General features: G+C 43.5%; 1 long non-coding RNA gene across 1 annotated transcript in view; it reads right to left on the reverse strand.

Annotated features, from left to right (window-relative positions):
• The window catches only part of LOC142818666 (uncharacterized), a 72,488-nt gene extending 48,419 nt beyond the window's left edge, over positions 1–24,069 (reverse strand). The window contains exon 1 of the long non-coding RNA XR_012896248.1: positions 23,821–24,069. This is a non-coding gene — a long non-coding RNA (uncharacterized LOC142818666). The remainder of the gene's footprint in view (positions 1–23,820) is intronic.
• Positions 24,070–24,287: the final 218 nt, after the last annotated feature.

Below are 24,287 nucleotides of genomic sequence, written 5' to 3' on the forward strand. Positions count from 1 at the left end.
TATACCTGGCGTACAAGACGACCCCCGATTTTTGGGGGATGTTTTTTAACATCAAAGGTCGTCTTGTACGCCGGAATATATGGTACTAACTTCAGAGATATACTAAAGATATGTCAGCTATCCAAGAAGATGTGATGATGACATTGTTAAAAGTTTTGGATGAACGTGGAGAAGAAAGGGCAAGAGTGCGAGAAGAACGGTGGATATGTTGTGATCAGCGCAATCTTAATGATAGCTGAAGACCGATCGATCCAGGTGATGACATCTATTACAATACCAGTTCTTCTCTGGTTAACATACAAGTAAAGACATTGTGAAAATGCCACCTGCCTTTCATAAATACAGCATAATTGGATCTATACAACATTATGCATACCAGCATGGTATGTCAGATGAGAAAGGTTTCAAAAAGAGAGACTTTCAGTTTCATTGTTAACAATTTATCAGAAGTTTGGCAGAGACTTTTCTTTAATTCTTTAGCAGTTCCCATGAAAGTGAGAAAGTTGCAGTCAGAATGCCATAGGGAAACAGTATTCTGTACAAATCAGCAGACTGAGGATTTCTTCGATAATTATACTTGAAAGATCACTTGAAGACTTCTCAAGATGGTGAGTCTGTCATTGACTTTAATTAAGCATTGCAGATGTTTCCTATGCAATACCAGTAGCTATACAACAGTTGTGCAAAAGCTTCAGGGGGTAGCCGAGTTAGTATGTAACAGGAAAAACTTAAACAAATAGTCTACTAGCACCTTAGGGTATGTCTACACTTGCACCCTCTTTTGAGAAAGGGATGCAAATGAAGACATTTGAAATTGCAAATTAAGCCAGGATTTAAATATCCCACACTTCATTTGCATATTTGCATTCTGGCGCTATTTCGAAATAGCGCTATTTCAAAATAACAGATGCTGTTAAGATGTGCTTATTTTGAGAGAAAACCCTTATCTTGAAATAATCCTTATTCCTCGTACAATGAGGTTTACAAGTTATTTCGAGAGAAGTATTTTCTCTTGAAATAACCGAGTCTTAACAGCACCTGTTATTTTGAAATATGGCGCTATTTCGAAATAGCGCCATAACGCAGCTATGCAAATGAAAGTGCAGGATATTTAAATCCCGGCTTCATTTGCAATTTCAAATATCTCAGTTTGCATCCCTCTCTTGAAAGAGGGTGCAAGTGTAAACATACCCTTAAAGACTAACAAAACATGTAGATGGTATCATGAGCTTTTGTGGGCAAAACCCACTTCTTCAGAAGACCAGAGTATAAGAAGTCCAGATCCAAGAATAAGTATGAGGAGAGGAAAGGAGGGGAGGGTAGGAAGAACAAGAGAGACAGTGAGTAGATAGTTCAGGGTATGTCTACACTACCACCCTAGTTCGAACTAGGGGGGGTAATGTAGTCATACAGAGTTGCAAATGAAGTTCGGGATTTGAATTTCCCGGGCTTCAGTTGCATGAAGCCGGCCGGCGCCATTTTTAAATGCCGGCTAGTTCGGATTGCGTGCCGCGCGGCTACACGTGGCACCAACTAGCTAGTTCGGATTAGGCTTCCTATCCGAACTAACTGTACACCTCATTCCACGAGGCGTACAGCTAGTTCGGATAGGAAGCCTAATCCGAACTAGCTAGTTCATGCCGTGTGTAGCCGCGCGGCACACAGTCCGAACTAGCCGGCATTTAAAAATGGTGCCGGCCAGCTTCATGCAAATGAAGCCCAGGAAATTCAAATCCCGGGCTTCATTTGCAACTCCGTATGACTACATTACCCCCCCTAGTTCGAACTAGGGTGGTAGTGTAGACATACCCTCAGGTAGTTACAAGAGGCTGTTAAGAACCATTAGCACCTCCATTGTTTGGTTGGTTGTTTAAGTCATTAAAAGGTTCAGTTACACATAGAGGCTATGTCTACACTGCAGAGAACTGCCAAGAATCTACACTGCATGCGCGTTCTAGCTCAAGTAAATTTACAGTACAGCATCAGAAAACAGGGCTTCTTCTGGAAGAGTTATACCTCTCCCCACGAGGAATAAGCCTTCTTGCACACAAGCTCTTCCACAAGAAGGCAGTGTAGACAGGCAACATGATTTTCTTGCACAAGAAACCCGTATGACTAAAATGGCCATCAGAGATTTCTTGCGCAAGAGAGCATCCACACTGCCATGGACGCTCTTGCGCAAAAGCACATCTCTTGTGCAAAACCACTTGGCAGTGTGGATGTGTTCTTGTGGAAGACCTTTTTTACAAGAACTCTTGCACAAAACAGTTCTTGCGCAAGAAGCCTGCAGTGTAGACGTAGCCATTAGAAAGAATAAAAGAACCCTTATTTCTGAACTCTTTTGTGAAGTGCTAGAATAGGTTTTCTTTATTCATAGCTCTCACTGGTGTCCTGTTCCCAGGCATTGGATTACTAAGACCTTGTCTACACTGGCAAGTTTAGTCACAAAAACCTTGTTTTTTGTCACCAAAACAGTGAGAGCATACACACTACAATGCAACTTTTGTTGAAAAAAACACCCCAGTTTCCATACCTGTGACAGACTTTTGTAGTTTCTCCTCCCTTTATAGTCAACAAAGAGCTGGTGTTTGTTTTTGTCAAGAGAACTGGCTTTCACCAGTATCCCACAATGCTTGCCCTGATGGCTGTAATCAATGTTTTGTGATCTCTGCTGCCCTGCAAGCATGTGCCCAACCCCCATTCAAAGCTCTGGGAAGTATCTGACAAATTAGTGAGCTGCTCACCTTGGGGAACAAAGAAAACCCTGCACTAGAAACACAGCAGAAAATCTGCTGCTGCAGGGGGAAAGCTGGAGAGATTGCTATGCTACTTTGACATTCCTCAGTATGGAAAGCTAACAGAACTAGAAAAGAATCCTAAGAAGCACAGGAATCACCTCTGCCTTCCCACAACACTGAACTGTGTGATGCTTACCCACATTGCTTTGTTCTTATTTGTTAACAGGGTGCTAGCAATGTGGTCATCAAATGTTGACAGTGGGCGGCAGAAAAACTGGTTTGACCAGTTTTCACTTTTGGTGACTTTTCCATGTTGCCAGCACTTTTGTGGCCAAACCTTTCCAGTGTAGACATAGCTTAAATGTATCAATTATAGAAATTAATGTCTAAACTGGCAGTGAGTGAAATAGAAAAAACAGGTATTGTTTTTCCAATACTTTAGCTTTTTTCAGTGTAACCAATTTTAATAAGCTTACAGCTATAATTTCAAATACAACTATTGTTTTATGGTGATACAATCCAGAGTGAGGTCTTGTGATAAATTTTTATGCCTATAGGCTGGATCTGAAAGGTCCCCAACATAGACAAAAACATTTGTCTTCAATATATATTGATAACATATAATATATACATAGATATAGATAAGGAAAAAAGAAACAAATAGTTTCATTTCCATTGCCTTGAGCTATGTCTCCCCAGGCTAGAAGGCTTGCTCCCAGATGCAGTGTAGACATATCTCAAGGGTATATCTTCCCTGCAGAGTGAAGGTGAGTTTATAGCATGGGGAGTGCAAAGGATCCAGGTCAGCGAGAGGCAACGCTTACTCCCACTGTTGCCCCGTTAAAGGGCAATTGCAATGTCACAGTATATACAAGCAGTTCATAAGGCCTAGCCCTGGGCCTGGGCAGGGTGGAAAGACAAAAGAAGGTGGTTGGATAACAGTTTAAGGCTTCGGCCAGGTCCCAGCCAGGTGGGGGTTGGGTCTCCTAGCTGGCAGAGAGACAACAAGTGCAGGGGTTTTGCCCCCACAGGGGGAAGCCTCACACCCAAGGGGAGGAGTTGCAGGGAGAATGTAGACCCACCCGCTCCACTATGTCCCAGTTCAGGGTCCTGACCATGGCAGCACGGCAGCCTCTGGGTCAGTGGGGATCTGGACCACAACACACCAACCAGGTCTATGGGTCAGTGGGGTTCTCAAGTGCAAATCGCTGCCCACCCGACCTCCATCTCTTCAGCCGCCCCGAGACTGGCTATACCTGGGTCACTTCCCAGTTCCCCCTGGAGGTCTACCTGCCTCAGGTGCTGCTCCTTGGGGTCAGCTGGGGCCAGAGGTGCTGGCAGAGTGTCCATCGGTTCTGGCTCCAGCTCAGGCAGGGGCCCAGATGGACTGGTCCAGTCATCGGGTCCCAGTAGGGGGTCCTGGAGGCCTCGATGGGTCTTTGGGCTGTGGCAGTGTTCTCAGTGGTCCAGACCAGTCATCAAGGGCTGGCAGGGGTCCCAGCTGCCCAACCCAGACCTCTCGTCAGGCATGGCATAGCTGGGCCTTTCGCTAAGGGAGCTGGGCTGAGTGTCTGTCTGTTGGGCTACAATTGAGCACTGAGCTCTTATACCCTGGGTCCTATCTCCCTGCTTCCTGTTGGCAGGGCTAGGTGAGGCTGGAACCATGCACCAAGGGGTCTTAGAGGGCCCTTCCTCTTCTGGGTCAGAGGGAGGTCATATTGCTGGCCTAGACTCCTTATGGTGGACATTTACTCATTGTTTTTCAGTGTAGCTATTCTCATGCAAATTGGGCTAGCCCAAACACAGTAGTTTCAGAAGTATGAATAAGTACAGATTCATCCATCACTTAGGGTATGTCTAGACTACATGGCTCCATCAATGGAGCCATGTAGATGAGTTTACTAGTCATAGGGAAATGAAGCAGCGATTTAAATAATCGCCGCTTCATTTACATCAAAATGGCTGCTGCACTGTGTTGATCAGCAGCACAGCAGGGCAGTCTGGACATGCTGTGGTCGACAAGGGAAGCCCTTGTCAACCACTCTGTTATGCCTCGTGAAATGAGGTTTACCGTCGACGGAGCCATGTAGTCTAGGCATACCCTTGGTGTCAAAGTGTTACCATCCTTCTCATCCAGAATAGTATTATGGCCATCAATAAAGAAGTCTCTAACACTGTAGTTATAGTCGCCCACCTCAAGGTGGAAGTCAATGGCATTTGGACAACTAACTCCAGTTAGCCCCTTTGAAAATCTCAGCCTACAATTATATTTACCAAATTTATACTAATGGTACCAACTACTGTTACCCAAATCCTCCTTCTTCTGCACGTTTTGCAAAATATGGTTAATTGGCTTTAAAAAACTTTATTTTTAATGAGAGGGAAGGTGAGTTGGGCATGTCTACACTGGGAAATTATTTCAGAATAACTTATTTCAAAATAATAATTCCCAAAATAACATTTTGAAATAGCATGTCCACATTCCAGGAAAGCCTCGAAATTAGGCTGAGGCAGACTCCCATAGGGTACATCTAGATTACACACCTCTGCCAACAGAGGCATGTAAATTAGGCTACCTGACATAGTCAGTGAAACAGGGATTTAAATATCCCTGGCTTCATTAAAATAAAAATGGCCTCCGCCCTGTGCCGGCTCAGCTGATTGTTGGCACAGTGCACGAGTCAAGACACGGATCAGTCGACAAGGGAAGCCTTTGTCATCTGCTCCCTCATGCCTCATGAAACGAGGTTTACAGGAGTGGTTGACAACGGTTTACCTTGTCGACTGATCTGCGTCTTGACTCGTGTGCTGTGCCGATGATCAGCTGAGCCGGCACAGCGCGGCGGCCATGTTTCTTTTAATGAAGCTGGGGATATTTAAATCCCCGCTTCATTGACTATGTCTGGTAGTGTATTTTACATGCCTCTGTTGGCAGAGGCATGTAATCTAGACATACCCTTAATGTGCATGCACTACCTTGACGTAGAACCCCAGGAAGCACTGGGGAGTAATTATTTTGAATAACTCTGGGGAGTAGTTATTTCAAAATAGCAGTGGAACATCCACCTTACCACTATTTCGAAATAAGAGTTATTCTTCATTGAAAGCACGAGTTATTATTTCAAAATAACTAACGTGTTATTTTAGAAATAACTCCCTAGTGTAGACCAGGGCCTGGTGACTGTAGAGAGGGAAACATACTGAGGGGACAAAGAAGAAAAGGAAAAAATAAAGACTTTACTAGTTAAAAAAGAGAAATAAAAGGCATCCAAGACTTTCCTTTGATATACTCAATACTGCAAAGGCATTTCCTAATTTTACTATGTAGCCATTTCTTTCTTTTAGATCTATGCCCTCTTACCTTCCCTTTGAGCCAGAAGCAACTCTTGCTCTCTGTATAGTTAGAAAAAAGTAGAAGAAATAAGCAACAATGAAATTCACTCAGTGGCAGCAGAACATAAAACCCCAGAAGCTAATAATAGAAGTATGTACCAAGAATGGATATTTTATCTAGTTCTTACCTCTGCCACTGATTCCCTGCTTGACCTAGAACAAATCTTAAACAGTTTGACTCCCTCTGGGACTGATGGGAAGGATCCCCTGGGATACTAACATGAAAGCGTAAGGAATCCAGGAGAGCTGGCTATATTTTAAAGAAACTTTATTGAAGGCACAGGAATTAGCCATCCTGATGTGCAGTGAGGAAAAGCAAATATGGTAGGCAACCACCTTAGCTTAACAGTGAAATAATTTAAGCTTAATACCAATGTGGACACAAGAACAAATGGATATAAGCTGGCCAGTAGGAAGTTTACACTTGCAATTAAATGAAGGTTTCTAACCATTAGAGGAGTGAAGTTCTGGAACAGCCTTCCAAGGGAAGTAGTGGGGGCAAAAGACCTATCTGGCTTCAAGATTAAGCTAAATGGGTTTATGAAGGGGATGGTTTGATGAGACAACATGATCTAGGTAACTGCTTGACCTTTCATTATCAGTGGTAAATAGGTCAATGGAGGGATGATAGGAGTTACTATAGAGAACTTTTCCTGGGTGTCTGACTGGTGAGTCTTGCCCACATGCTCAGGGTTCGGCTGATAGCCATATTTGGGGTCGGGAAGGAATTTTCCTCCAGGGTAGTTTGGCAGAAGCCCTGGAGGTTTTTCGCCTTCCTCTGTAGCATGGGGTACAGATCACAGCTGGAGGATTCTCTGCATCTTGGGGTCTTCAAACTATTTGAAGGCTTCAATATCTGAGATATAGGTGAGAGGATTATTCCAGGAGTTGGTGGGTGAGATTCTGTGGCCTGCATTGTGCAGGGGGTCAGACTAGATGATCATAATGGTCCCTTCTGACCTTAAAGTCTATGAGTCTATGATATCTCTGGTGAGCTTAAACACAAAAAGGAAGCTTACAAGAAGTGGAATCTTGGACAAGTGACTAGGGAGGAGTATAAATATATTGCTTGAGCATGCAAGGGCGTAATCAAGAAGGCCAAAGTGCAATTGGAATTGCAACTAGCAAGAGATGTGAAGGGGAACAAGAGAGATTTCTATAGGAATGTTAGCAATAAGAAGGTGGTCAGGGAAAGTGCGGGACCCTTACTCGATGAGGGAGGTATCCTAGTGACAGATGACGTGGAAAAAGCTAACGTACATAATGCTTTCTTTGCCTCTGTCTTCACAGACAAGGTCAGCTCTCAGAGTACTGCACTAGGCAACACAGTATGGGAAGAAGATGGGCAGCCGTAGGTGGAGAAAGAACTGGTTACGAACTATTTAGAAAAGCTGGACATACACAAAACCATGGAGATGGATCTAATTCATCCGACGGTGCTACTGGACTGGGCTGATGTGATTGCAGAGCCATTAGTCTTTATCTTTGAAAACTCATGGAAATTGGGAAAGATTCCAAATGATTGGGAAAAGGCAAATGTAGTACCCATATTTTAAAAAGGGAAGGAGGACTATCCAGAGAACTACAGATCTCTACACCTCAGTCCCTGGAAAAAGCACGGATGAGATCCTCAAGGAATCCATTTTGAAGCACTTGGAATAGAGGAAAAGGATCACAAATAGTCAATATGGATTCTCCAAAGGCAAGTCATGCCTGACCAACCTGGTTGCCTTCTATGACAAGGTAACTGCCTCTGTGGACATGTGGAAGGTGGTGGATGTGATTCCTTGACTTTAGCAAAGATTTTGATATGGTCTCTGACAGTATTCTTGCCAGCAAGTTAAAGAAGTATGGATTGGATAAATGAACAGTAAGGTGGATAGAAAGCTGGCTAGATTGTTAGTCTTAATGGGTAGTGATCAATGGCTCAATGTCTGGTTTGTGGTCAGTATCAAGTGGAGTTCCCCAAGAGTCAGTCATAGGGCCAGTTTTGTTCAACATCTTTATTAATGACCTGCATGAAGGGATGGACTGCATCCTCCACAAGTTTGCAGATGACACTAGGCTAGGGGGAGAGGTAGATATGCTGGATGATAGGGATAGGGTCCAGAGTGACCTGGACAAATTGGAGAATTGGGGCCAAAAGAAATCTGATGAGGTTCAACAAGGACAGGTGCAGAGTCCTGCACTTGGGATGGAAGAATCCCAAGTTATAGGCTGGGAACTGACTGGTTAAGCAGTAGTTCTGAAGAAAATGACCTGGGGATTACAGTAGATGGGAAGCTGGATATGAGTCAACAGTGTGCCCTTGTAGCCAAGAAGGCTAATGGCATATTGGAGTGCATTAGTAGGAGCACGGCCAGCAGATCTAGGGAAATGATAGATGACAGAATGAGGAGCAATGGTCTCAAGTTGCAGTGGGAAAGGTCTAAGCTGGATATTAGGGGAAACTATTTCATTAGGAGAGTGGCAAATCACTGGAATGGGTTACCTAGGGAAGTGGTGGACTCTCCATCCCTAGAGGTTAAGTCCCAGCTGACAAAGCCTGGCTGGAATGATTTAGCTGGGGTTGGTCCTGCTTTGGGCAGAGGGTTGGACCCAATGCCTTCTGAAGTCTCTTCCAACCTTATGATTCTATGAAATCACTGAATTCACCTTATCCTTCAGAACAAAAACTAACCACCATCTAAGACAGGTGCTGGATGGAGTTCATACACCTTCTTATGAAGTATCCTACACAGGGCTCTGTTACAAATAGGATTCTTGACCACAGTGGTTTAATCCCATATGATATTTTACTTCCTTTATGTTTATATGAAGGCTGTCATCTTGTCTGACATGAGAGATCGAACTGGATATATCCTCAACTAGAAACATAAAGATCTATATGTAGAACCAGGCTCTCAAGCTATCGGCAGTAAAAGATTCCCATCTTCTCTGACTCCGGTGTTATGGGAGACTTGTAAAACACACCCATCAACAAGTTCTTTATGTGTATTCTATACTTAGAATTACTGGGCCTTCCCCAGTGCCATTTTAATTTAGGGCCAGATTCTGCTATCCTTATTCATATTGAATAGTACCTCATTCCTTGCACATTCCCATTGAAATCAATGACTACTCACTCAATAAAATACTGTTCAGTGTGAGTAAGTATGACAGAATCTGTCCCTTAGGGCATAGCTACACTAGGAAACCATTCTGAAATAACTAAATTCAACTTAATAACTCCCGATTTTACAGAATCGAAATAGCATGTCCCCACTATGGAGAACCCTCGAACTTAGTACAAGGCAGGCTCCATTAATGAGGATGCACTACCTTGACTTAGAGCCCCAGGAAACACTGGGGAGTAATTAGTTCAAGTTACTCTCGGGAGTAGTTAGTTTGAAATAGTAGCACTGGAGTGACCACACTAATACTATTTCAAAATAACTATTTCAAAATTAACATTGTTCCCTGAGAAAAGCAGGAGTACAGATTTTGAAATAAGCAGCCTGTTATTGTGGACACTCTGCTTATAAATTCAACCAAAGGGGGGTTATTTTGAAATAAAACTCTAATGTAGACCAGGGCTTACTGAGTTATCTATTTGCATTAGTGCAGGTTATTTAGTATCTGAGTACTTGAGATACTAGGTCATATAACTCCACTTGCTAAACTAGAATTATGGACATTTCTTCCTACAATGCTTATTATATGAATGTTCTCTGCTTCCTTTCCTTTATGAGAAACACCTATAAAATGGAAGGAAATAGTTAATACCAATATTACCAATAGGGATGTGGTCCTTAATTTGGTTTTCTTTCTCTGAGGTACATCAGAGTATTATGCACAATCACCTCATGTTGCAAGATGCATGACTAATCAAAAACAAATGTGATGGCACCTCCTTGCCACAAAGTGTAAAGTAAGACACCTTTCCAAGGGGACAACTTATATTCATTCATTAAATGGTCCTTCCAACAAAAATGAGTAGTAGACAACAAGTGATCACAGCAGGCAGCAAGAACCACCTTGGCATATTATCCTAAGAGCATGAAACCTCTGAACTGAGTTCAAAAGAGTCAAGCAGGGATGTAATTCTTTATATACATTTTTTTAAATGTTGCTCTTCAGTGGTATATTTTATTACATAAAGTGAAGAAATTTGAGCATAGGGGCTAGACAGAAAGCCCTGGAGACAAGTGCTCCTTTTGGGTATGATCCTGAGAAGTGTTGGGTATGTTCTGCAAAGGGCCGAACACCTCCTCAGAGCTACTGCTCAGCATTGAAATTGATAGGCATTCAGGCTGCTAATCACCTTGCAGAGCCACTCAGTACCTCACACCACTGGCCTTTTACCCACAACAGAAGTACAGTATGGGCAGAAGTGATGCAAACTTCTCCATACCATTCTTCTATTGTGCGAGAATGGAGCAAGCTGTGCACTTTTTCTTCATTCCCTGATGAAGGGAATCAGCCAGCAATATTTCCATATGAATCGGAGGGAGGAGGGGTGTGCATCCCTGCCCTGCCTAAAGAGCACGGGGGGGGGGGGGGCAGAGAGGGACAGGTGAGGCTCAGGGCTAGGGCAGTCCTGGACAGGAGTGGGGAGGTACCCCACCTAAGCCCTTTCACCTCCCTAGTGATTCTGTCTTTTTTCTGTATGGTTTTATGAGTCCCCCTATGCATGAAGGGAAAGAGCTTCATCCTTTCCTCCTGTCCAACCAAATTGTTTACCTTGCTTTAAGGTAAGAGGAAGCTGCATACCAAATTTGGTAGTCCTAGCTCTTACCATTTAGATGCTCTTGAACAAACAGATGGATGGACAGACAGACTTGTTCACAAATACATAGTAGAAGATATAAAACACTCAAGATCTGCACTAAGTTGGATCGTGCAGCACATATATACGTGAGCGTATTATTTGTTGATTAACAACCTTAACATATATGGTATAAATAGCTATACAAATATGCCATAGAGGAGAAATTACTATTCTGTTTCCATCCATTGTAGGGTGCAAGGATCTGAACAAAAGCTTCTTGAAGTCAACTGAAATGTTCCCACTGACTTCAGTGGGCTTTAGATCTAGCTCTAAATGCGTTGGCCCGCATATTTAGCTGGTATAAACCACTTGTGGTTTTTAAGAAAGTTCACTAATTTATATTATCTGAAGATTTGGACAGTTAAAATAACTTGGCAAGGGCAGAGGTGAAAGTAAGCAGGCATACCCTGGCAAGCAGCTCTGGCAAGAGGTATTTAAAGAGCTGGCAGGGACCCAGTTGCAATACAGCAGTACCCGTAAGAAATTTTAAGTCACTTTCACCGCTGGGCAAGGGCCTCATGATATAAATCAAATGTTAACTTAAGCAGCTCAAAATCTGGCCCCAAAAGCAGTTGTCCTGCTTAGTTGAGAAAAGCAGCACTGGGGTGCAATTTTGAGATCTTATAGAATACAAGACTTAATTTAAAAATAAAAGTAATCTAGGCTGAAAATGCATAGTAATAATGTCCTTTAAATCCAGAAACAAAATACAGGACGATGTAGCACTTTAAAGACTAACAAGATGGTTTATCAGATGATGAGCTTTCGTGGGCCAGACCCACTTCCTCAGATCAAAAAAGGTTTTTGATCTGAGGAAGTGGGTCTGGCCCACGAAAGCTCATCATTTGATAAACCATCCTGTTAGTCTTTAAAGTGCTACATCGTCCTGTATTTTGTTTCAGCTACACCAGACTAACACGGCTACATTTCTATCACTTTAAATCCAGGTATCTTTAATAATTAAAGATATAGTACTTTACTAGGAATGAGTTTGTATGTTTAGACTTAAAAGCATATTTATTAAACAGCTAATTAAGAGCTGGCAAATACGACTCAGTGACCAATTGTGGCAGGGTCCCCTCCGCCCCGTCCTCTCCTCCCCGAGATTAAAGCAGGCCCACTCAACTCGCAGACCCTGAGGCCTGGTCTGGTAGCCACAACAGCCTCTGAGGCCTACTCCAAACCCTGAGGCCTAGTCCAGCATCCACAACAGGCCCTGAGGCCTAGTCCGCAGTCAAAGCAGGCCCTGAGGCCTAGTCCACACCCTGAGGGGTTGGGGTAGGGAGGTCCAGGCCCTCCCTCTCCACCGGACTCCAACCCAGGGCCCTAATAGTGGTGGGTGGTTCCCACCACTGGCTCAGCGGGGGGGGGGGCGTGGATCCTCCCCGAAACGCACCGAGCCCACTGGGGTTTTCCCTACCCCTTGCCCTGGGTTGCTTCCTACCCCCGCCTTGTGGCCGATGGAGGTCCCACCTGGCGATGCTGGGCTGGTGACGGTGGCAGCAACCTCAGCCGGTCCCGTCTCTGGGGAAGCAGCGCAGAGGATGTCCACTGCAGTGGGGCAGGCGGTCCCCAGAGTCGGCATTGGGGGCGTGCTCGCCCCGGTGATGGTAGCAGCAATAGCGGCTCAGATCCTGGCAGCAGGTCCGGCTCAGATCCTGGCAGCAGGTCCGGCTCAGATCCTGGCAGCAGGTCCGGCTGCAGCCCTGCAACTGGGGCTGGAGCTCCTTCCTCCCCGGCAGTCCACTCCAACTGAGCAGCCCGGCAGCCTTTTATAGTGAGGCTGCACTGAGAGCATGCCCGGTAGGGCTGTGGGGGAGGGGCGTATTCTACCCAATAGGCGGGCTCCCCTCCCTCCTGCTCAGTGCGGGGCAGGCTAGCCCTGTCACACCAATATATAAATCAGAATACCTTGTGCTGATTCCATACAGTTATTTCCATTTTTTGGAGATAGTAAACTGAAGCAAGAAGTCGTTACTCGGCTGTCTCAAGGTCAAGAAGTCAGGGGCAGCCTCAGGAACAAAACCCCAAGTGTCCTGGCTCTCAGTTAACAAATAGAAAACAGTGACACATTATGCATCATATTTAATCATTAATTTATGCCATACTATGAGAGTTAGAGTACTCAATAAAATTAATTCTGTTGAGTATATAATAAGTAAGAGCAAAAAATGGAAGAAATAGAAATTTCAGTCATTTGGGGGAAAAAGAAAACAAAAAATGCCTAATACTCTGAACTGCTTAATGATTCACTGAACTCTGTTTGATTTGAAAGACAGAAAGTCTAAGAGATTTAAAGTACTGTTCTTTTTGAGTAGCAATTACTTGTGATTTAATCAGCTATGCATTTACAAAAAAAAAGTTGAAGCTATTTTACGTAGGAGAGCAAAATGACTCACTAAATGAACCTTCACCACAGGGAAAAAAATCCATATTACCATCAAAGTAGTGAACGTGATTCAAAGAAATATGCAATGAGACTTGACAGTGAAGATTTGTGGGCTGGAAAGTCACCTAAGTTCATTCTGCAGCCTTCAGCCAAAGAAGAACGAATGCTTGATTATACTGTCAGATATGAAGGTTGCATTGTGGTTGCTGAAGATATGGAAGAGTGTGGAGCATGAGGATGCAAATCTTTATATTAACCTTTTTATGTCTTGTCCACTTGTCATTCTAGTACCAGCTTCTAACTCACACTGTTGTAATTCACCAATAACAACGGCTTCTGCTGTAGTTTCCAGTTGGGATAAAATTACATTGGCTACCAAGTCTGTGTTTGGGGAAGAAATCTGACCCACAGTAAAGCTGGATAAATAATGAAAAATGTCATCAAATACTTGCCGATATTATATTGTAAAAAAAATTTTATTGGCACATCTGCCTGCAACACATTAGTGCACAGGTCACTGTTAAAGATCTGTGTCACTTGATTTACCGAAGTAATTGCTACAAACTACTTATTTCAGCCACTAAAGAACAACTTGCCACATGCTTTCCTGGTAGGCGATATACATCTGTTTGCTGCACAATAAATGAATACCAGAGATCAGGAATCCTGGATTGCATCCAGGAGAACAACGTGATTTAGGAGTTAGAGATAGGATAATGAAAGTATATTAATTGTGGAAGGTGGTATGGCTGAATATTTATAATATTGGTGTATTAAGTTAGAGTCCTAGATTCTATTCCTGAGTCTATCTGCAGTAAGCATTCCTTCACTTTTTCTACCACCCCCAAGCACCTTGAGAAAGTGTATTCCATCATGCATAGAACACTCTACATGCAGTCACAGTAAAGTGATGGGAGAACTGTTCTTTGGCATAACCTCCATTTTGTCACTCCATGCGGTGATATAGCCTAAAGAAATCCCATTCAGAGAAAATGCATGAATAGCCAGACGGACTATGTAGACATCAGTCTTATACCTCATGAGCCAAACATTCACTAGAGGAAAGCTGTAAAAAAAAAAAGGGGGGGAAATATGATCTTTATATTTGTGTTGGCTTCAACATTTATTTGTTGGCTTAGACAGACACAGATGATGCTGATTTTAAGACTATGCTTTGAAAAGGCTTTCTGACAATAGTGCACTTAACTTATTGGATATCACAGAGCAAAAGCAAGTTGACGGAGATATGGGCAATACTTGCAAAAAATATGAATTGACAAGTACTTCTTTTACTCAATGGGTAGCTATATATTTGTGGAAAGTGTTCACTCACTCATGGATATGTTTTGTGTTGATATTGTGTATTATGGCTTGCCAAATGTTTACTTTTAAGATGATTTGAGGCTAAAACATCAAAGCTGGGATAGGTGCTCTATTTTCATGGCACAGAGGAAACAGACTCTCTAAGTAGAAATCTTGAAACCCAGGCAACAACATTATGTTTCAGCTTCAACATGCGTAGTATTCATATACACAGCAGGTCTCACAGCCTCGCTGGGGCTGTGGGCAAGATGGGAGGCCTGCTGCACGCCCCCAGAAGGGGTAGGGGTTCGGGTTGAAGGGGTGGGGCTAAGCAGCCCTCAGTACTGTGCAACGCCTCCCCCAGGCAGCCCGAAGCGCTGCCCCGAGCACACTGCCCTAGTAGCAGTGGTGGTGGTTGAGAGCTCCGGGCCCTTTTGTTTCTCTGGTCCCCAAAGCAGTCGCGCATTTTGTCTGCCCCGTGGTCAGCAAGCCTGCATTTACAGTACTAGATAGAGTATTGCAATTTATTTAGGAGAATTTCCCCACTATTTTATCTCCCTTTTCAAACAAGCTGTGTAACTCAAGAATGGAATGGTATACAATGAGCAGAAATGGACTGAGACACAGATTCAGATTATCTACTGAAACCTGGGGCCTAGGCACCATTCAGGAGGTACAAAGGGGTTGGAATCTGTCTGAAAGAGGCTACTAGGATACAAATAGAGAGGCAGCTTCTCTGCTGGCTTCCCCTCACCCTCCATGTAAAGTCAGAAAGATGCAGCGAAAGGCAGAGTGGTTGTGGCAGAGCAAAGCTTGACTTTCCATTAGAGACCTTAAATAAGTGGTTGCTCCAACTCTTTCCAGGGCTCGTGTTGGAGTCTGTGCCATCTCCTTCTCAAGACAGCCTGGCTGCTGGAGAAAATCTGGCCCACAGAATCTGGATTGGAAGCTTGACCAAAGCTCTCTTGATCAAAGTGGGAGAATATTAGGGGAATGAGAAACTAAAACTTAACTTGAACTTCCATTTGGTTGAGAAATATGGTGCATCAAAACATTTAGTTACATTTTAAACATTAGAGATGGGCCGAGATTGAAACCTAGGAGCCAGAACCAAAGTATCATAAAGTTCAGGGGCTGTCATCCATCCCGTTGTAGGGCTAAGGGCCAGCCAAAAGTTTGGATCCAAGACAAATGTTCCCAAGTCTAAATATGTTGAGATGAATCATATTGGTTGAGCCCACACTCTACATTTTTTCATTGACTGAGCCTAAACTATGCTTTGCATATTGGGTCACATGTCTGGTCTGCTAAACTGCTTCTGTAACTATTGCTACTATGTCTGATATAGCTATTAAATTCTATAAACTTGTGATAGAATAAACCAGTGTATCACTAGATAGGAGCAACCTGCAAAGCAATGACTAAGAGGGTTTTGCGGTGGGTGGGAGGGCACAGTTAGATTTCTCATTTTTTATTACCATGTTTTATTTATTTTACAATGTTTTTTGATGCATTCTATTTTGGGTCTTCTATTTTCTGACAGTAGCAGAATTTTCTTCCATCAAAGGCAGCCTCCCCTGCGCCCAAACTTTTAGATTCTTGATTCTGACACTTTGCCAACAAGTGCATTAGAACATATTGGTGATGTACATTGTACCCAAGGGTACTTTACTGTTTGCTGCCTAATTTGGACTTTCTGAATTTTAAACTGGAGATAAAAGACTGACGTGCTAACTTTCAGAAAAGCACTCAGTCCATTTACCAAATGTTCCTCTGATAATTCTGAAAAAAGCTAATAATAAACCATTAATAAACAAACCTGTGAATTTTCAGTGACAAATGTACCTGCTGTGTATCTCTTCCTGTCACTCAGGACGTCTCAATACACTTGTCCAAAAATGCTCATAGTCTTTATATTAGCTTTTCCCATTTTATGGATTTCAAGTATAAATGCTCACCTGGTTAGATAGTTCCAAGGCTATAGTATTAAAGGAATACCGATGGCTGGAGCAATGGCCTCATGGTGGTGAAAGACCTTTTAATGTGGAAGGCTCGGGGTCAGTTTCTGTTTCCAATAGCAGTAGCTTGGTGGTTTGAGCATTGGCCTGCTAAACCCAGGGTTGTGAGTTCAATCCTTGCAGAGGGATTTGGGGCAAAAATTTGTAAGGGATGGTACTTGGCCCTGCTGTGAAGGCAGGGGACTGGACTCCATGACCTTTCAAGGTCCCTTCCAGTTCTAGAAGATAGGCAATCTCCATAAATTTAAAACAATGTCCTGGCCACAAGTGGGTGAGAATTCTGCAGAGGGAACACACTAGCAAGGGAAGGCAACTGTAGTCAATAGTGAATTCTCTTGGCTAATTGTAGATCAGTGCTGGCCAAAGGAAAGCCCAGAAACATTTTCCTTAGAAAGGAAGGTGAAAGTTTTAAAAAACAAATTGGACCAACACTTGTTCAGGGATCATAGAATCATAGAGCTGAAAGAGACCTCAGGAGTCAGCAAGACATGAGAAGTCATTCTTCCGCTCTACTCTGCGCTGCTTAGGCCTCAATTGGAGTATTGTGTTCAGTTCTGGGCACCGCATTTCAAGAAAGATGTGGAGAATTGGAGAGGGCCCAGAGAAGAGCAACAACAATGATTAAAGGATTAGAGAACATGACCTATGAGGGAAGGCTGAAGGAATTGGGTTTGTTTAGTTTAGAGAAGAGAAGATTGAGGAGGGACATGATAGCCGTTTTCAGGTATCTAAAAGGGTGTCATAAGGAGGACGGAGAAAACTTGTTCATCTTGGCCTCTGGGGATAGAACAAGAAGCAATGGGCTTAAACTACAGCAAGGGAGGTTTAGGTTGGACATTAGGAAAAAGTTCCTAACTGTCAGGGTAGTCAGACACTAGAATAAATTGCCCAGGGAGGTTGTGGAATCTCCATCTGTGGAGATATTTAAGAGTAGGTTAGATAAATGTCTATCAGGGATGGTCTAGACAGTATTTGGTCCTGCTGTGAGGGCAGGGGACTGGACTCGATGACCTCTTGAGGTCCCTTCCAGTCCTAGTATTCTATGATTCTAAGTCCAGCCCCCTACTCAAGGCAGGACCAATCCCAAATAAATCAACCCTGCCAGGGCTTTGTCAAGCTGAGACTTAAAATCCTCTAGGGATGGAGATTCCACCACCTCCCTAGGTAACCCATTCCAGTACTTCACCTCCTAGTGAAAAAGTTTTTCCTAATATCCAACCTAGACCTCCCTCACTGTAACTTGAGACCATTGCTCCTCGTTCTGCCATCCATCACTACTGTAATCAGCCTTTCTCCATCCTCTTTGGAACCGCCCTTTGGGAAGTTGGAGGCTACTATCAGATCCCCCCCTTACTTTTCTCTTCTGCAGAATAAACAAACCCAAATCCCTCAATGTCTCCTCATGGGTCATGCGCTCCAACCCCCTAATCATTTTGGCTGCCCTCAGCTGGACCCTCTCCAATGTGTCCACATCCTTTCTATACTGGAGGGCCCAGAACTGGACAAAATACTCCAGATGTGGCCTCCCAGAGCTGAATAAAGGGGAATAATCACTTCTCTAGATCTGCTGGCAATGCTCCTCCTAGTGCACCCTAATATGCCATTTGCCTTCTGGTCTACAAGGGCACACTGTTGACTCGTATCCAGCTTCTCATCCACTGTAATCCCCAGGTCCTTTTCTGCCAAATTTCTACTTAGCCAATCAGTCCCCAGCCTGTAACAATGCTTGGGATTCTTCCATCCCCAGTGCAGGACTCTACACTTGTCCTTGTTGAACCTCATCAGATTTCTTTTGGCCCAATCCTCTAATCTGCCTAGGTCACTCTGGACCCTATTCCTGCCCTCCAACGTATCTACCTCTCCCTCTAGCTTGGTGTAATCGGCACACTTGCTGAGGTTGTAATCCAGCCTCTCATCCAGGTCATTAGTAAAGATGTTGAACAAAACTGGTCCTAGAACTGATCCTTGGGACATTCTGCTAGAGACCGACCGCTAACCTGACATTGAGCCGTTGATCACTACCCATTCGGCCCGACAATCTAGTCAGCTTTCTATCCATCTTACAGTCCATTTATCCAATCCATATTCCCTTAACTTGCTGGCAGGATATCGTGGGAGACTGTATCAAAAGCTTTGCTAAAGTCAAGGTTTATCACATCCACTGACTTTCCCATATCCACAGAGCCAGTTACCTCATCATAGAAGCTAATCAGATTGGTCAGGCATGACTTGCCCTTTGTAAATCCATATTGACTATTCCTGATCACTTTCCCCTCTTCCAAGTGCTTCAAAATGGATTCCTTGAGGATCCCCTTCAAGATTTTTCTGGGGACTGAGGTAAGGCTGACTGGTCTATAGTTCCATGGATCGTTCTTCTTCCCTTTTTAAAATATGGGCACTACATTTGCCTTTTTCCAATCATCTGGGATCTCTCCCGATCTCCACAAGTTTTTAAAGATAATGGCCAAAGGCTCTGCAATGACATTTGCTAACTCTCTCAGAACCCTCAGATTCATTAAATCCAGAACCATGGTAAGCCAATCTGGTTGACTATTTTCTTTTCTTGCTGCACATTGGGATGGTTTCTTCCTGTGCCTTTAATAAGGCTTCTTTAAAATACTGCCAGCTCTCCTGGACTCCTTTCCCCTTCATATAAGTATCCCAGGGAATCCTGCCCATCCCACTTTGAGGGAGTCAAAGTCCACTTTTCAGAAGTCCAGGGTGTGTATTTTGCTTCTTTCCTTTCTTCCTTTGGTCAGGATCCTGAAATCTACCATCTCATGATCACTGCTTCCCAGGTTGTCACACATCTCTACTTCCCCTACTAGTTCCTCCCTGTTTGTGAGCAGCACGTCAAGCTGTGCATGGTCCCTGGTCGGTTCCTTCAGCACTTGTACCAAGAAGTTATCCCCAACATTCTCCAAAAACTTCCTGGATTGTCTGTGTACTGCCATATTGGTCTCCCAACAGATGTTAGGGTGATTAAAATCCCCCATGAGAACCAGGGCCTGTGATTTGGAAGCTTCTCTCAGTTGTCTGAAGAAAGCCTCATCTACCTCATCCACCTGATCCAGTGGTCTATAGCAGACACCAACCACAACATCACCCTTGTTGCTTCTACCTCTAAACTTAACCCATAGACTCTCAACAGGCTTTTCTCCCTCTACATACCGGAACTCCGAGCAATCATACTGCTCTCTTACATACAATGCAACTCCTCTTTCTTTTCTCCCTGCCTGTTCTTCCTGAACAGTTTATACCCTTCCATGACAGTGCTCCAGTCATGCGAGTCATCCCACCAAGTCTCCATTATTCCAATCAAATCATAGTTCTTTGACTGGGACAGGGCTTCTAATTCTTCCTGTTCGTTTCCCAGGCTTCTTGCATTTGTGTACAAACAACTTAGATAACCCTACCTTTCCATTCAAATCAGAGGTCCTCCTTTGTTGCTCTTTCCTCCTTGTGTTTCTTCCCAGTATCCGACTTCCTCACTTACCTCAGGGCTTTGGTCATCATCCCCCAACGAACCTAATTTAAAGGCCTCCTCACTAGTTTTGCAAACCTGCCCACGAAGATGCTCTTTCCTCTCTTGGTTAGGATCCCATCTCTTCCTAACAATCCTTGTGCCCAGAACAGAGTCCCATGGTTGAAAAAACCAAAGCCCTCTCTCTGACACCACCTGTGCAACCATGCATTAACTTCCTCAAGTGAATTCTCTTGTGATGTTCTAGGTTTACTTGGTTCTGCCTCAGAAAAGAGGTCTGGATTTGATTGCTTCTTGAGGAGCCTTTGAACTCTGTATTTCTATGGTTCTATGAAGTAATATTCAGGAATATTCTGTTCTCTAGATGCAATGTGTTAGTTCTCCCAGCACTTCCCAAGATGCAAAAGAAACCTCAGTGGTCACAGATGTCATAAACATCTGTTTTAATTTGGATTTATGTAGTATTATGGATGAGGTCAGAGCATTTTTCTCTGATTTTCAGTGGAAAATTTGGGCCTATTGTTTTTTCAACAACACAATCTTTCTGCTGATGCTCTTAGGCTATGTCTACTCTACCAGGTTATTTTGAAATAAGTTATTTAAAAATAATAACTCCTGAAATAACTATTTTGAAATAAGCTTCACAGACAGGAGTTATTATTTTGAAATAGAAAGCCCATTATTTCAAAATAACAGGCTTGATAGTATAGACACTTGCCTTGTTATTTCAAAATTTAGGGAAGTTATTTTAAAATAAATCCCCAGTATAAATATGCCCTTAGTGTAAGAGCTCTTTCCTCTTAAATCTGTCGGATCTGTCATCCTGTGTCTAATCTCTTCTTATGACAGGTTTAGACCAAAAACATCTTTTTTTCTCTTGCTTACATTTTATAATTTCTATAGACCTTTGTTATTTAATTATACACATGGATTATTCAACTCTATAAAAGCTTTTGAGTTACAGTTAGTATGAAAAATGATAAACTGAAATAAGAACAGTTTTACTGCCACGAAGACAGGATGTACACAGTCTTCAGTATTAGGGGAACATGACTGGCTGAAACTGAAATCTCAAATTTGAAACTACTCTAATTCTGTCTGTGTCAGATCAAAAACTACAGGGAGCCTCTTGTATGGGTCCAGTTTGCATGTAACCCAAGATGGCAGACATCTCATGAATATAGATCTTCTTGAGCGATTTCTTCCATTTACAATGGAGGAATTTCACAAGTTCAACTACTATTCCTGGATTTCTTCCATAAGCATGGGAAGTAGAGGTGCGGTTGGGTGCCCAGATATTTTACCCAGCTTTCCTGCACCCAGGGTCTAGCCCTACTGTTGACTATCTACCAGCTTTGCCAGGTCCCAGTCCCAGCCTCCAGGTGCCCCCTATGGGGCCCTACCAGGCCTCTGGGGTTCCGTTGGCCCCACTGGTACCCCCCAGAGTCCTGAAGCCCACTGGCCCATGAGTTCTGCTGGCCCTGCCGTGGAGGGCTCTACAGTCCACTGTCCCTGAACCCAGAAGCTGCCCTGAGCTATAGCCACAGCCCCAGCACAGGGCAGTGAGGAGCTAGGGTTGCCAACTCCCCCACTCCAAATGGACTGGAAGCCATTGTCACAAATGATATCCAGTTGGGCTGGTCAGGGAGAGTTGGCAACCATTGGAGCGTCACGAACAGAAGCAGGAGTGGGGATATAACTCAGAACCCCTGCCCTAAAATGTATTCCAGCACTACTGATTTCTTCTATTTTAAGCCAAAAGCAGGGGAATAAATCCTGAGTGCTTGGCACATATAATATGGAATTTTACTCTATAGACCTTGTTCATTACTGATACCAAACAAACTCTACTTTAAAATGAATCTGATTCGACTGTACTCTGAGTACTTAGTCTGTCTCTTTGTGTGTCTGTCTAGGCATTTAGGGTTGGATCTTGCAACACTTTGAGGATTCCTATGAGGTGCTTTGTGCTCCCAATGACTTCAGTAGGAGTTTATGGTCTTTAGGAGAAGTCCTTAACTTCATTTTTGTTTTTCTTCATTTAAATCATTGCTCTGGGGTGGGGCTGGGCATGAGGGGTTCAGTATGCAGGTTGCCCTGGGGAGAGAGGACTACTACAGCCCTCTCTCACTGCAGAAGCTTGGGGCCTGGTGAGAAGTGCTTCTCCATGACCACTGTAGCTCTACCAGGCACAGCCAGGTGCATGTCCCCTTGCAGGGGCAGGTCTGGGTTCATCAGCCCCTTGTTCTCCCCAGCAAGAGGAATGTAATAAATTGTGCACTTCCCCCTCATTCCCAGATGAAGGGGAACAAGCAGAAATGTTCCTATTTGAATGTGGGGGTGGGAGGGAAGCTTCAACCTCTTGCACAGAGATTCTTAAACTGTGTTCCGCAACACACGAACAACAGAATTCAAAATGGTCACCCTTAAAGGGGTAGGTGACCTTTTTTTTCTCAATAACTTCCCCCAACTCTTTTTTTCCTCAGTAACTTCCCCCCGACCCTTTTCCCCCAACTTCTTTTTTCTCAACCTTGGTGTTCCTCATAAAAAAAAATTATTGTTTGGTGTTCCTCAGTCTTAAAAAGTTTAACAAACATTGCTCTAGCACCTTCCCTAAATGGCATCTGAGAGGTGGCAGACTCGGAGCTGGGGCAGTCCCATGGGGGGGGCACCACAATCCATCCCTTGTCACCTGCCTGGTGATTCTGTCTCTTTTCTGGATGGTTTTATGAGAAGAAATCTGCATTCTAGGAACAGCCCATTTTCCTGGTACAACCAATCTCTTACCTTGTTTTAAGTTATAAGAGAAAGTTGTACACCGAATTTGGTGGTCCTAGCTCTTACCATTTAGAAGAAGTTCTTGAGCGAACTGATGGACAGACAGACAGACAGACTCTCTCAAATGTATAGTAGATACTGTGATTTTATCTACACAGCCAGTCACTTGAAGCATATTAGTTTAAATGTCCAAACCATTCAATAGCTGAGGGAAAGTCAATGTTCAAGTCTTTGGGGGAGTCACGTAGCCCTTGCTGCTGGGTGCAGCCTGCAAGTGTGTGGCATACATCTTTTAACTAGCAAAATGGGAGGGGAGAGTCACAAGACTTCTTAGTCATTATCAGCTCAGCTCATCAGTCCACATCCAAAGCAGTTAGGCTGCATCCAAAGATGGCAGGGAAGGTCAAAATCGGGAGGCTGGACTGTCGGATCTGTCAGAAGATAGGTACTGACTATATTTGAAGTGTGTTTTTGCCATCTAATGACCATCTCAGGAGTGAAACTGAAGAGTTAAAATGCTTGCAGATTGAGACCTAAGTGCTCATCACTTAGGCTCATCTTCAAAGCTCACCGGGATATGGATAACTGAGTGATTTTTGGATGGGCTGAAGTTAGCCAGTAGCTGGTATGGAGAAGATTAACATGATAAGATGTGGTTTCACTTTGGTTTGACTATGAGAAAATCCATTACTCTTTCCATTAATTAGATATTAATAATTTTTCCTAGCTATGTGATAGCAACAAGAACAAAGCAGAGAAAAAGAATCCATGCAATTCATTCCAGATTAAAATGCCATCTGTATACTGTCCTTCCACCCAGTAACAAACCCCTTCATTAGGTCACTGAATTTCCATATGTCTGTCTTGGTTCATGCCCAGTCAAATTAGCTTTCTATTAGACTGCTTACCTGCTGTGGCTTCATCTTCACATCACTGTGCTGTAGCTCTTCTTAACTCACAACTCCACATATGCTGTTACTGCAGAATTGTTAAATTTGTTACTTGAGTGCTTATAGCAACCAAATCACACTGGTGCACCTCACTCTTCCGTGAAGGAGAGAAGGACTGGCTCCAGACTCTATACACTATCTATTTTTAGAGCCCCTGCTTTTTCTGAGAAATGACTTTGTGCCTGGCAAACAAATCCTTGAAGGAAAAGTCACTTCCACCTAATTTGGTAATCTAAAACAGCTTTGCTTTTGGCTTCCTTCTACAGAGCACAGAACTGCTACATCAAGTTAATTTTGCAGTCTCTCTAAATTCTACTGAGCTTTATTTAGAGAGAGACCAAATGTAAACCCATTAGATCATACTAAACAGTACACTGTACGTCATTGAAAAACTAGTCTGCTGTTAGACAAACTTGGTCTCTGAA

Source organism: Pelodiscus sinensis, chromosome 17 (assembly GCF_049634645.1).
Source record: "Pelodiscus sinensis isolate JC-2024 chromosome 17, ASM4963464v1, whole genome shotgun sequence".
Lineage (NCBI taxonomy): Eukaryota > Metazoa > Chordata > Testudines > Trionychidae > Pelodiscus > Pelodiscus sinensis.